The sequence below is a fragment of the Microcaecilia unicolor genome, chromosome 10 (genome assembly GCF_901765095.1).
Source record: "Microcaecilia unicolor chromosome 10, aMicUni1.1, whole genome shotgun sequence".
NCBI classification, from domain to species: domain Eukaryota; kingdom Metazoa; phylum Chordata; class Amphibia; order Gymnophiona; family Siphonopidae; genus Microcaecilia; species Microcaecilia unicolor.
This window is the reverse complement of record NC_044040.1, coordinates 56,359,574-56,365,573: the sequence shown is the minus strand read 5'-3', so window position 1 is coordinate 56,365,573 and position 6,000 is coordinate 56,359,574.

Sequence of the window (6,000 nt, the reverse complement as noted above, 5' to 3'; positions counted from 1 at the left end):
CCACTTTGTGTACCCAGATACCAAGAGGAAGTTAATGGATCCTTCATACTAAATCTACTTTAACTTGCTAACCCGCTCAATTATAGTGAGTCCTTCAGTTTGATGTGTGTATTCCTGTGGCAGTTTGCTAGTTCTCATTAAAACTTTTAACCAGATTATTACATAATGAAAATTGTGTGACATTCAGATTGTGTCTATTTCGTATGATCTCATTACTTTGTCATTACGGGGGTATTCTATAAATGTGTAGCTGGTGATAATCTATTGTAAAGGAATTTAGACCTACAGACCTACAGATCAGATGCAGTGAAGGGATGTGATCACCACCAGCACTGTGGTAGGTGGAGGAGGGGTGGTATTTACTTTAAAATTGTTTGTGAATGCACGTTTGTTTGGGTTTTTTTGGCTATTTTTGTTATCCTTCAAGTATGTTGTTGCCCTTTTGTCAACTTGTGTCTTCAATACAATTATTCAACTATAAAGATAACACAATGATTAAAAATGTCATTATTGAACTTCAAACACAATCAAAATACTCATTTGTTAAATAATTATAGATAGATAGATACAGGTATAGGTATATACTTTTAAAAAACTGATGGTGTGCCTTAACAATTTGTATGCCTTCTCAGTATACTGCGAGACGAAAAAGGTTGAAAGTCACTAATCTAGAAGAACTTTGAAGGAAGTCTGATCTGAAGAAAAATACAAAGTCTTTGAAATTTGAAGAATCTATACCAGATTTTAAAATGTGATTTGGCATTTATCAGATTTCCTTTCTAAGATGATTTGATAAAAGAATTGACAAATATACTACAACTACGGCTTCTCATGATCTTTGGCAGTGTATGCATTCAGTGAGGTGTTATAGGCAGGCCATTGTGTCAAGCTGGCCAAGATATCTTAAGGTGTTTCTATGAAGAAGTATTTATGAACATAAGAACTTTTGAAAGCTAATTGATTCAAATTGAGGAACTAGTGATATAATATCAACATTGAAGGTTTTTTTGGCCAATGATGAACAGAGGATTATATAAGATCCGTTTAAGCTCTAGTAGATCGTGACAATCTAGGAGCTCTGTGAGGCCTTTTTTCCTTCAACATACAGAAATATATAGATAGTTTATTTGGATACATTTTCATCTTGTGGGAAGTAATTGTTGTCTTATATCTAGAATAACGATACTAGGTAAGACCAAAGGTCCATCTAGTCTAGTATCCTGCTTCCAACAGTGGCCAATTCAGGGCAGAAGTACCTGACAGAATCCCAAATGATAGTAAGATTCATGCTACTGATCCCAGGGACAAGTAGTGGCTTTCCCAATGTCTATCTCGACAGCAGACTATGGACTTTCCCTCCAGGAACTTGTCCAAACCTTTTTTAAAACCCAGATACACTAACCTCTGATACCACATCCTCTGGCAATGAGTTCCAGAGCTTAACTATTCATTGAGTGAAAAATTGTAACTTCCTTGAGTGTCCCCTAGTCTTTGTACTTTTTCAAGAATTGATTTACATTTACCTGTTCTACACCATTCAGTATTTTGTAGATGTGACAGAACAATTAAACCTGTAAAATTGCCTTTATGAACTCCTGAAGTGCATTTCTCAAGTTTGGCCAGCAAGTTTTGCATGTTTTATGTTACAACTGTTATATAAAACTGCATGCCCTCTTTTAGTTTCACTTAGTGAAGAAGTGAATCTACAGTACTGTGAACAGTATACTTTTAAAACTTGTTGACTGGGTTCTGCTTGGCCTAGCGTTTGAAATTACCCAGCTCGGTAAATTATATATCCTGATCTTCCCAGGTACTGTTTAGACAGTATGCAAATGATTAGTTAATGTTATAATTTAGTTACCTGTAATTGTTTGCTGATTGCACTTTATTTGTTCTACTGTTCAATTTTTAAGACAAAAACAATATTTAGTTTATTGCTTCTGTCTGGACTAAAAAGAATCCTGGTGGTTTGTGTGTTGGGTCTGTGAGTGCTTTCTGGGAACTGTGGGATCACTGGAAGTGTGGATCCAGTAACTAGAAATCACTGGGGATAATTTGAGAGCGGGAGATTCGCCAAGAGGCGACTGTGACCCAGACATGGGAGGAGGGTGCTAGTATAGAGCACAAGTGGCGGGTGTAGGCAGATTTCAGCTGTGCCTAGATAGACCCTCTAAGCGTCCATAGGGTAACACCAGATGGGTGGCTAGTTGTTTTGTGACTGTAGATTTCTATCATATTGATCTTTAGCCGTCTCTTTTCCAAGCTGAAGAGACCTAACTTAAAGCCTTTCCTCATATGAGAGGAGTTTCATCCCCTTTATCATTTTGGTTACCCTTCTTTGAACCTTTTCTAATTCTGCTATATCTTTTTTTAAGATACAGTGAAAAGAATTGCACACAATACTCAATGTGTGGGTGCACCATGAAGCGATATAGAGGCATTACAATATTCTTTGTCTTATTTTCTATCCTTTTTCTAACAATTACTAGCATCCTGTTTGCATTTTTGGCTGCTGCCTCACACTGAGCAGAAGATTTCAGCATGTTGTCTATGATGACACCTACATCTTTTTCTTGGGTGTTGACTCCTAAGGTGGTTCTTAGCTCAAGTAACTCTGATTTGGACTATTCTTCCCAATGTGCATCAGTTTCCATTTGTCCCCCATTAAATTTCATCTACCATTTGTATGCCCAGTCTTCCAACTTCCTGTCTTCCAGGAATTTTTCACAATCCGCATCTGTTCTAATAACTCTGAATAGATTTGTGTCATCACCTCACTTGAAATTCCAATTTTGAGATCATTAATAAATATGTTAAATAGCACCAGTCCCAGTACAGATCCCTGTGGCACTCTACTATTCACCCTCCTCCACTGAGAGAATTGGCCATTTAATCATACCCTCTGTTTTCTATCCATCAACTAATTCCTAGTCCACAACAGAATATTGTCTCCTATCATATGACTCTTTAATTTTCTCAGGAGTCTCTCATAAGGGACATTGTTGAATGCTTTCTGAAAGTCTAGGTAAACTAGCGGGCTCATTTTCGAAAGAGAAGGACGTCCATCTTTTAACGTAAATCGAAAGATGGATGTCCTTCTCCCAGGGACCTCCAAATCGGTATAATCGAAGCTCGATTTAGGACGTCTTCAACTGCACTCCGTCACAGCACAGCCAAAATTCAAGGGGGCATGTCGGAGGTGTAGCAAAGGTGAGACTTGGGCGTGCCTAATACTTGGATGTCCTTGACCTATAATCGGAAAAAACAAGGACATCCCTGACGAGCACTTGGACATTTTCACCTGGACCTGTTTTTGTTATGACTAAGGCACAAAAAGGTACCCGAAATGACCAAATGACCACTGGAGGGAATTGGGATGACCTCCCCTTACTCCCCTAGTGGTCACCAACCCCCTCCCACCCTCAAAAAACATCTTTAAAAATATGTCGTGCCAGCCTCTATGCCAGCCTCAGATGTCATACTCGGGCCCATCACAGCAGTATGCAGGTCCCTGAAGCAGTTTTAGTGGGTGCAGTGCACTTTAGACAGGCGGACCCAGCCCCATCCCCCTCTACCTGGTACGTTTGTGGAGGAAACAGTGAGCCCTCCAAAACCCACCACAAACTCACTGTACCCACAACAAGTTGCCCCCCTTCACCCGTAAGTGCTATGGTAGTGGTGTACTGTTGTGGGGAGTGGGTTTTAGGGGGCTCAGCACACAAGGTAAGGGAGCTATCCTCCTGTGATCAATTTATGAAGTCCATTGCAGTGCCCCCTAGGGTGCCCAGTTGGTGTCCTGGCATCTCAGGGAGACCAGTGCACTACAAATGCTGGCTCCTCCCATGACCAAATGGCTTGCATCTGGTCATTTTTGACATGGACGTCTTTGGTTTCAAAAATCAGAAACGTCCATGTCTAGGGACAGCGAAATTTAAGGATTTGGACGTCCCTGACGATATTTTCGAAACGAAAGATGGACATCCATCTTGTTTCAAAAATACGGGTTTCCCTGGATTTGGACGTTTTGCCCCTCCATGTCAACCAGCTATCCTTTATCTACATGGTTATTCACACATTCAAAGAATTTCCTAACAATGCTTGGCATTCTAATTTGTGCAGCTATTCCTCAATTGTGAAAATGTTTGGGTTGATTTTAACAAGGGAAATTTGGATAAGATTTCTGCTGTTAATTTAGATGGCCCTGTGTTTTGTTTATGCTGATATTCTTCATCCCAAGGGTAATGTTTCACTCTTGCCTAAAAGAGTACATCGGGGTCATATAACATCAAAAGTGATACTGTTCATTCAAGTCACAACTGTCACTTTCTCAGAGCAATGTCATCAAGCTCCTTGTTGCAGGCAGACACCACCGCAATGTTTATGTGGCAGCATCCCATTTGAGTGAAATGAGGCCACACCTACCGAGCACCAAGTTTTTTGAGTGCTGTCTCCTCCTCCTCCTCCTTGCTTTAACAACACAGATGTGTAAAGCCTTCATTAAGGAGGTGGTAGAGATACAAATGGTGACGAAATTCAAAAAGGTGTGGGATGAACACAGAGGATCTCTAATTAGAAAATGGAAGTTATAAAAAACCTAAACTTAAATGGCTGCATGTGTGTAGATGTGTCGAGTGACACTTAGATGGCGACTGTGGCTGTGATTAATTAGGGCTGACACCAGGCAGACTTGTTCGGTCTGTGTCCCATATACGGCAATCTGGTTTAGGATGGGCTGCAAAGAGCTTAGACAGCAACTTTAGCGGCTGGAACATGAGGACAGTGCTGGACAGACTTTTACAGCCTGTGTTCTGCAAATGAGAAGATGAATAGGCTGGAGTGGTCTGCAAGGGCCACTCCAGCAACTGGAACATAAGGATAGGGCCAGGCAGACTTCTATGATCTATGTCACAGAAATGCCACAGAAAGACTATAATCAAGTATCACATTCATTGTTGATTTAATCATGAATTGATAATGAATGTGACTATTGGGCAGACTGGATGGACCGTTCTGGATTTTATCTGCTGCCACTTACTATGTTACTATTAATTTTCTCTATTCCCAGGCTGATGCACAGACCTCAGCTCTGACATTGGCATGAGAATCAGATGTCACCTGACCTATTGGAGCGTGCATGTGGCGACCTCTTAACACACAGTGCCAGTGAATCATGCAAGTCTAACATGTGCTACCAAAGTGTTCCAAGTTCCAGCTTCCATTCCTTCCTTGCCTGCAGTGCTGTGGTTCAAACCCAGATAGAGAATGAAAGAGCCGACTAGAATTTTTAAAAATGTACCATTAAATTCTTGCGGGACTGGGTGAGGACAGGTGAAATTCTTGCGGGAATGGGTGGGGATGGGTTAAATTTTGCGGGGTTGGATGGAGATGGGTAAGATTCCAGTGGGGATGGGTAAGATTTCTGTCCCCTTGCAACTCTCTACTGTGTGAGTCTGCCTAGATATAGATATTGTAATGTTGAAGTGGGACTTTCAATTTTAGGTTTATGAAACTGAATTTAATTTTAAGTATTAAAAATGATGTCAGAACAAAGCTAAATTGTTCCCTATTAATTAGTATCTGTTTAATTAAAAAACAAAATAGCAGACTGTCTCCAGCACCAGTGCTAAGTAAATATCTTTTCGACTTGTCAAAAAATAAAGTTGCTTTAGCAATGTTTCTGCACATTTAATAGACTAAGGCCTATAGCATCGCCTGTCGTCACAAGATTTTGTTTCCATAGTGAATTAATCCTACAAAGGGTTTTCCTCACCCTCTGAATGAGCAGCCTTGGTTCATTTATCTACTTCTGAGTTAAGACCGCCTCAAGGCCTTGCATCATTTTGTGTAAAGGTATAATGTGTAGCCTCTGGGATGATAAACTGATAGATTCCTTTGGGGGAGCAAATTAGGCCACTAGGTCAAATTGCCTGGAGCAATTTAACAGTGGACAAATTTTCCCTAACGTTGATAAATAAGCTTCTACAGGCATTTTGCAGATAG